The 8,541-nt window shown below is 40.4% G+C and overlaps 1 pseudogene; it reads right to left on the bottom strand.

Moving 5' to 3' along the window:
* Window positions 1-3,702: 3,702 nt before the first annotated feature.
* On the bottom strand, window positions 3,703-8,193 carry LOC123028527 (annotated as a pseudogene).
* Between the last annotated feature and the right edge of the window lie 348 nt (window positions 8,194-8,541).

Below are 8,541 nucleotides of genomic sequence, written 5' to 3'. Positions count from 1 at the left end.
GGTGGATGGCGGCGTGGCGCGGTCTTACGCGGCGAGGCAGCGGCTCCTCTCCGGCGTGGCGCAGTCTTACACGGCGAGGAGGCGGCCCTCCTTCGGCGTAGGCTGCCAGGCACAGTTGGTGCTGCTGTTGGCGTGCTCCTCCCACGGGCTTTGTAGACGCCGGCCCTGCGTCGCCCCGCCTCGTCTGAAGCACGCCTGCCACAGGTGCTGGGGCATGGTGGAGCAGCCAAGTGCGCGGTGGATGGCAGCGCGGCGCGGTCTTACGCGGCAAGGCAGTGGCTCCCCTCCAGCGCGGCGCAGTCTTACACGGCGAGGAGGCGGCCCTCCTCCGGCGTAGGCTGCCAGGTGCAGTTGGCATATAGTAGTGAAAAATGAAGACTGCTACCAGAAAATTGGCAAAACACAGGTGGATTCAATTAAATACAATCCACACATCCATATTGGCCACTTTATCTAATTTTTCTTTTAAAACCACTCACTTGAACTTTTTCACGTTGTTCAGAAAGTTCTATCTAGATCCATACATGGTGTCCCTCCTCAAATGTTTCTTTCATGAAGCTCTTCTGCTGTGTATTATTGGCCTCTTTGCCTGGTTATTATTTTTCACCATATACCCATGACTTATGCACTACCATATGGCCACTCTAAAACATCTTCATCCCCTAGAGATGATCCAAGATGAACCGGATGCTTCCTTTTTCCTTCCACTTTCCATCAGGGTTTGATTGAAATAGTGGAACCTTACTTTATGTAAAATTCCAGTTATCTGCTTGCATTCTAGTTCAAGTGGAGCTTCTCCGTTTCATACAGATATGACAGCTCCTATCTACCACCATGTCAACCCAACATTTCATCAAGTTCCATGGGACTTTAAAAGGAGTTGGGAGAGGGATCCATTCACAAACATATAGACTCCAAGGAGTGGATGGGTAGTATAAATGCACCCCCTTCATGTGCAACAGCTCCAATCCATACCCCGACCATACACACACTAACACAAACAAAAAGCTATCCTTCAAGTAGAGGCTATGCAGTTGGCATAACAAAAACTTATGCTGCAAGATATATATTCATCAAGATGGAATTAACTCCAGATTGGAGTAATAGTAAGTAATAATTTCATTTCATTCTATTCATTTGTTAAGTCTCTAATACCCAAAGTGTGTGTGTGTGTGCACATGTGCATATATATATATATATAGAGAGAGAGAGAGAGAGAGAAAGAGAGGGAGAGAGAGAGGGAGAAAGAGAGAGAGAGAGCATAATGTGAAACCAATATAATCAACAATAAATCCCAGAACCTATTTGAATATTTTGTGCTTTTAAAATTCCTGAGAGTGGAAATTTGAAGGGAAACTTCCACTGTCACAGTATAACTCATGTTTCCCAAGTATCTGTTCCACATGGAATACCTACAGTTTATGTTATTTATCCGTAGTAGAATCATTCTTCAAAATGTGTTAAGTAGATGGTTAAGTAATAAGGGAAGCACCCAAAATTATCTCAGTGTAAAAATAGTCAAAATCACATGTTGAACCAGATCCATTTGTATCAATAGCATATAGATGCCACTCTTGAATGAACATATATAGAGACAATTGCTGTCTTTTTCCAAGTTTAGGATTATCTCCCTTTTTGTGTTATATTTTTTTTTTCTTTTTGGTATTTGTTTTGTTAGTGCTTCTAATACTTCTTGAGGGATGTTTTCAACTTATTGGTTGGAGAGGTCCTCCAGCTGAGATCCATGTCAGACTTTCCCCTCAATACAGAAAAACAAATTGGGGAAAAGACGATGGAGTGTTATGCAATGGCTTGAATTGGGGGGCTTAAATGCACAATGTAGTTTGCCAACGATTTTCCCACCTGTTTCCTTATCTTGTACCCTGGCTCATTGGCCATGAAAGCAAGAAATGCAATGGTGATTTTGGCCAGTAGGTATAAAATGGACACAGAGCAAATCAGACTACAAGCAAATGGTTACTGAGATGCTGCATGTATTGATAACTATAAAGTTTGATGCAACAACTATAACAACTAAAGAAGTAGTTCTGTCAAGCTCTGAAGCATTTCCACCCCTGTTTCGTTCAATGGTATTTGAGCTGAAAGCACATCATACAAGTGATAGCATATTTTGCACTACAATTTATATTGAGTGTGAGGTGAGGTTTTAGTTCCATATGGACGTTCCAGGTATTAACATGGACATGTCTCAAAAATCAATGCAGGACAAGCATAGGCCATAGAAGGTGCACAGGCAGGTTTATTTGATGAAAACCTCAAATGAATACTGTGCAAAAAATATACCATTTATCTTATGCTTGGAGACACTCTAAGGCATTTTGATGAAATGGCTTGCCCCCTTCTTTCTGTTTTATGTTACTCTGAGTAGCATACCAATAGTACTAACAATGAAGTCATTGGTTAGGAATTAGTATTCTTCATTTCACTTGCAATTTCAGCAACTCAGCTCTTTCTAATAAAAGACTTAGCCCCTGAATAACATTTCTTTTGTGGGTCCACCCTGCCTCTTGAAAATGAGGGAGAAACTTCAATCAATTTTATGAAGGGGTAAACTGGAATAACTTTCATATGCAGAATGGGCTTACTATTAAGTATGACGTGGCCAAGAATCTCTTTCCAAAAAGAAACCATGACAAATTGGTTTTCAACATGTTTTAGTTGGTAATTTGGTTGCCCATAGCAGATTCTCTCTTCTCAGAGAGAAGTAAGCTGACATTAGAAATAACACAGAAAATAATATAAGTCCTGGGTGAACAACACACAGTTTGCAAGCCTGAGGTCCCTGCCCCACAGACCAGCCCTTGATGTAGTCATGTCCTTCTAGCAGTACAGCTGCAGAACCCCTATATTTTTCCTCTTTAAATGAAACCTGTTTTTAAGGGCACTCCCAGAAGCTCTGAAGAAGTGCAGATTTAAAATTTAGAAGAAGCAGTGTGCACTCTGAATGCTTGCTTTGAAACAGATATGCACAATTAGGACTAGATCCAACACTCTGGGGGTCCCAGTGTAGATTCCAATCTCCATTCAAAGACATCATTTCTTCCCTGTTCCTTCAGTCTCCTTAACCTAACCACAGATTATTCAGTTGTTTGCAGGTTTGTCAGAAATCTCTACTCACCCACTTTTTAAAAGATTGAAAGATGTTTTCTAATGCTTAATTATTGGTAGCAAGAAATGTTACCTAAAATAACATTTGCTTTGCTTTGCTTTGCTGTACTTTGCTTTTTCAGCTTCCTTTTGTATTTTATTAATGCACCTCCTTTTTGTCTTGCACCCGATACACCATTGGAAAGCACCTCCCACAAGGGTTTCTCTAAAATGGATTTCAATCCTTGAGTTAAAAACAGCTCTATCCCCACCACCCCCTCTACCCCCACCATCCCCAAAACAACATGTGATCTCTTTTCCTGCAATTCAACCAATCAGTTTTAGTAGCAGATTCAGCGGAATGGGAGTGATGCTAATTATGCTGAAGAAGGGGTCACACTGGTGAGTTCCAAGGAGAAAATGTAACTGTAACTCTAGTGCCATTCAAAGGAGAAACTGGCAGCTGTAACTCCAGTGCCATTCAAAAATAACTTCAAGACTCACTGAAACCAGTTATCCACAAGTAATTGAAGGTCCATTATTACACTACAAATGAATGATGGACAAATTTAGTTGGATTGGGGGTACAGAGTTTTATCTTGTAGAATGTTTTCTTATTGTTAGCTGCTTCCAATTATTTAGATGAGGACAAAGCAACATGATAAAGCATTTTGGAAAAAAGATGCAGCTCAGTAACCCAAAACTGGAAGCCAGGATGGAGAAGATCTCCATAGTCACCATATATTTCCCTTTGGGGCTGAGGTAGGTTGGAACAAAAGCCAGCCAAACACTGCAAAAGACCAACATGCTGAAGGTGATGAACTTGGCCTCATTAAAACTATCAGGTAATTTCCTGGCCAGGAAAGCCACAGTGAAGCTGATAAGGGCCAGCAGTCCCATAAAGCCAAGTACACTGCAGAACATAACAGTGGAAACTTCATTACATTCCAGGTTAATTTCCTCAGCCATTGAGTGCATATCCAAGTCTGGAAATAGGGGAAAGATTGCTAGCCACACAATGCAAATAGAGCCTTGGACAGAGGAACAGGAAATAACTATGTCAGTTGCTAACCTTTTTCTTACCCACTTCCTCATTCTGGAACTAGGCTTGGTGGCCATAAAAGCCAGAATCACTATGATAGTTTTGGCCAAGATACAAGAAACAGCCACTGAAAATATCATCCTAAAAGCAATTTGGTGAAAGAGACAGGAAAGCCTTGCTGGCTGTCCAATGAATAGCAGAGTGCAAAGGAATGAGAGCAAAAGAGAGATGAGCAGAGTGAAGGTGAGGCTCCAGTTGTTGGCTCTGACTATGGGAGTGTCCCTGTGCCTAATGAAGAACCCAAGCACCAGAGCTGTGATCAGAGAAAAAGCAAGAGCAAAAATGGTCATACATAAACCCAGGCAGTCCTTGAAGGTCAAGAAGCTTATAATTTTAGGAATGCATACATCCTGGGCAGAGCTTGAGTACTGATCTTCTGGACACTGAGAACAGGCATCTGTGTCTGGAAAAAAAACAGGGAAAAGGAAAGTTTTTGTGATATTTTGTAACAATACAAAGAGCTAGGGCCCAAGAATCATTATGCAAGGCACATGATGATGTTTCAATGCATGCTGTCATGTTGGTAGGAAACCATATGCAGTAAATTATCCAGGAACAATGCAACTCATCAGTCTAAGGGGAACCTTAGTTCTGATTCAGTAAATGCTTTTCCAATAGGATAAATTATATAAACAAAACAAGATGTAGAAGAATTCACTAAGTTCCATGGTCAATACAGTATGGAGAAAAGGGGGGGTGAAGAAATGAGTCCTAGAGTATGCAGACCTCCTGAATGCATATATTTGGGCTATTATCACTACTACTAATGGAGACATTGAAAGTTCATTTATTTGGGCTACTATCACTACTACTACTAGTACTTTATTAATAATCAGCAGTGCAACTTCCTAGCAACCAAAGCAATTCTAGCACCACAGAGTTCTGATGAAGATTCCAGGGAAATTGGTGTGTCTGTAGCCTGATGCAAGCAGGTTAGGAAACAATCAGCAGAATTTGTGGACAAAGTGACTTACAATTCTGGTTTGAAATCTTCCCCTCTGGACATGGGAGGCAATCAAAGCAGCAAAATGGCTTCCCTTCCTTTTTTGTCCTAATAGAACCTGGATGGCAGTTTCCATTACACATGGAAAAGGGTTGTACCTGTCTGGAAATAAAAAATGAACATATTTAAATGTCTGGGAAATACGTTAGATATTTGCATATCACTAGTAAATGAACAGTAACGAAGTATCTTGTTGGCAGAGAAAAAGGCAGTGTTTGATATGCAAAGGACTGCTGGAGCTGATTGCTAGAGATTTTGTTCATTTGATAATGGGCAAATTTCGGTACATTCTCATTGATATTTAAATAGAAAAAAGTCCCGACACCTGCAGCTGTGCATTATTTTCCCCACCTACCTAAATGTGCAAACGTTCCATGTTTAGAACTCTCTCAATAAGTGTGATCATTCATCTGCTCCAAAGACTCACAAATTTATGAATGCATGTTTGGATTCATCCTATTCTTGATTCCAAATTTGGTCTGCACACACATCTTCCTCACTAAATGGAATGGAAGAACTTTGCACAAAGGTGGAATGTTGCTCAAACATGGGAATGTTTATGCAAACCACATAGTCAGTAACAGCTCTGTTTCCAAAAGCATCCTGTTTGTGCCGAATAAGCTGCAGTTGCAACTATGCATAGGATTACAGCCTTAGGCACATATATCAAGGGATACATGAAAATTTCATTTTTGCACACAAAATATGTAATCCTGCCTATTCAAAACTCTTAATTTGAGTGAGAACATGTGTTTTCCAGAAATGCTCCAAAATATTGAACATGTGTCCAAGTAGATCTCTTTCAAGTTTCCCAGTTTAATTCACAATCATTTCTGGATCCCTGAAAACATTTTCAGCCAACCGAATCAGTCCCATTTAAGTTTACGTAAGAATGTGTACAAATTAGAAATATAGGAAGAACTGAAGTCAGGGCACAAATCACCCATTGGGTCACAGCTTGATTTGGGCAAGTCTCTCCTTCCAGGAAGAACTGCACATAAAGAACACGACTTAAAATCACATACGGGATGAAAACGGAGGTGTTGTTTGGAAAACCCTGGCCATTGCAAACATCAATTGTTCAATTATCCTGATTTATATTACCACACCAGGTGGGAATTTGTTGAGTATAAGATAGCTTGGTATGTTTACTTTTTGGTTTCTTAGAAATTATTGTGTGAACCACTTTCTGAAAAACAGGGAAACAAAGGTTAGGTGTCTCAATATATTTACAGACCCTACCTGGTTAAATGCAGTGGGCCATGCAATTTTTTCCATAGAAATAGTGAATGTTTGGCCAGTGGGAGCCTTGGGGTCTATCATTCCAACCTTGACTCTCAGAAAAGACTGGTTTGGGAACGTGACCCAGCTGATGGTATCTAGTCCAGTTTCTAATTCTCCATTTTCATCAAATGAAACTGTTTCTCCCTCACTGTTGCTAAATGAAATGCTTTTAATATAATGATGGAGCTAAAGTAAAAACAAACCATCAAAGAGAAAATGTTGAGAATATGGAGTCAACTGAAAGTAAGACAACTATCAGCTTTTAATGCATTATCTTTTGCATTTTTAGTAAAACAGGAATTAAGCCAATGGATCAGTTTCCTCCCTTCGCATGGAAAGCGTTTTGTGATTGGAATGCCTGTGCAGGATCATTTCAGGCTTTTCAATCAGAACACCTAGACTGTGAATGCATATTCAATGAAATGTCAGAATAACCCTTGTAACAAATGGCTATTCTGAATGTGTCAACACACATCCTTCTTCTACCATGGAGGGTGGCACAACAAGGAATAGGGCCTCACTTTTTTGCTTCTGGTTTCAGAAAGTAAGCACAAGACCCAATCAAAACATGGGTTGACCATTCCTGGTCCTCAGGATCTTACCCGCCATGTCTGCTCTTTCCAATACTTCCCTCTTCCCTCATTCCACCTCAACTTGTGCTTGGATTTTGATGACAGCACAAATTGTAAGGAATGTGCCACTGCATAGACTGCATTGTAATACTGTAACTGTGGGGAATCATGTTCATTTCAAAAACAGACTCTGGAAGTGTCTCCAGCTTCTCCTCTCCAGTGCAGGTTTCTTCCATTTTGCTTTCTGCCTCACTGGTGGGAAACCAACAGCTAAATACCTCTTGCCAGAAGATCCTCAAAAACCCATCTTCTTTTTCCCTCATTGGGCTCCTGCTCTGAAGAAATGTGTGGAATCCAAGCACATCTGTTGCATGAATTGTGAAGGACAGAGTACCATGAAGGAAATTTATATCCCAGCTTCTTTGAAAAGAAAGTAATCCATCTGTGCTGTCATAATACAGACTTTACCTTTTGTCTTCATTGCTATCTCCTCAAATTCTGAGACCTGAAGGAAGAGTCTCAAAAAAATAATAGTCTGAATTTCCACATGTAGAACAACAGCTGTGGCAGTGCTTCTGGAAACTATTTTGTGTGTCTCCAGCCCTTCTCTCACCAGTTCAGGGATGCCACTGGAAAAACTCATTATTGGTAACTTTTGAATGAAGTCAAAACAGATTCCACTCTGAGAAAACCAGGGAACCACCTCCCACAGCAATCTCTCTCCACTGAAATCATCTATGAAAATAAGCCCAATCCATGTCCATACAAAAAGCAGTAGCAACTGGACTATCCCATTATACTGGATATTCCCATTTGGGAACATTTGATGGGAGAATGCTCCTTGGGTCTTGTTATTTATTACTGGAGCAGAGCCATATATAAGCTAGAGAAATAGAGAAAATGAGAAGATGGCATTACTCAGTTCAAGACTGAATAAGAAGGCATTGTGTGAGCAACTGACCTGTGGAGTCTTTTAATTGTACAGAATAGTTGCCATGAAGTAGCAAACATCAGAATTGGGACCACCAATGACTGCCACTGCATTGTTCCGGATGTCACACTTGTAGTTTGGGATGAATCCATTCTGGGTGGAGAGAAATTCCATGGCAGCAAGATAGGTCCACCTTGCAAAGAAATTGTTATTAGAGATATGGAAACCTAGAGTGAGATTGGGTACCAGCCAGGAATTTTCATTTATATCCTTGACAGCAAATACAAAGGCCAGGATGTGCTGGTAGTTCTGGATAAAAACCCTGCAATGAGATACACATGCTTTACAATTCCATTTATTTCAGTGTTTTATTTTATATCTCTCAAACAGCTCAACATAAAGCCTTGTGTGATAACCTCCTACCCTCTTTCTCCATTGCAAGCTTAATTTTGAGCCTCTTCCTTTCAATCTATGACTCAAAAACATTCCAAATATTCCACAGCAAAATGTAGTACTAACAACTGTGCTGTCATTCAAAATA

The sequence above is a fragment of the Varanus komodoensis genome, unplaced genomic scaffold (assembly GCF_004798865.1).
Source record: "Varanus komodoensis strain SLA01 unplaced genomic scaffold, ASM479886v1 scaffold371, whole genome shotgun sequence".
NCBI lineage: Eukaryota > Metazoa > Chordata > Lepidosauria > Squamata > Varanidae > Varanus > Varanus komodoensis.
This window is presented reverse-complemented; position numbering and strand designations above follow the sequence as displayed.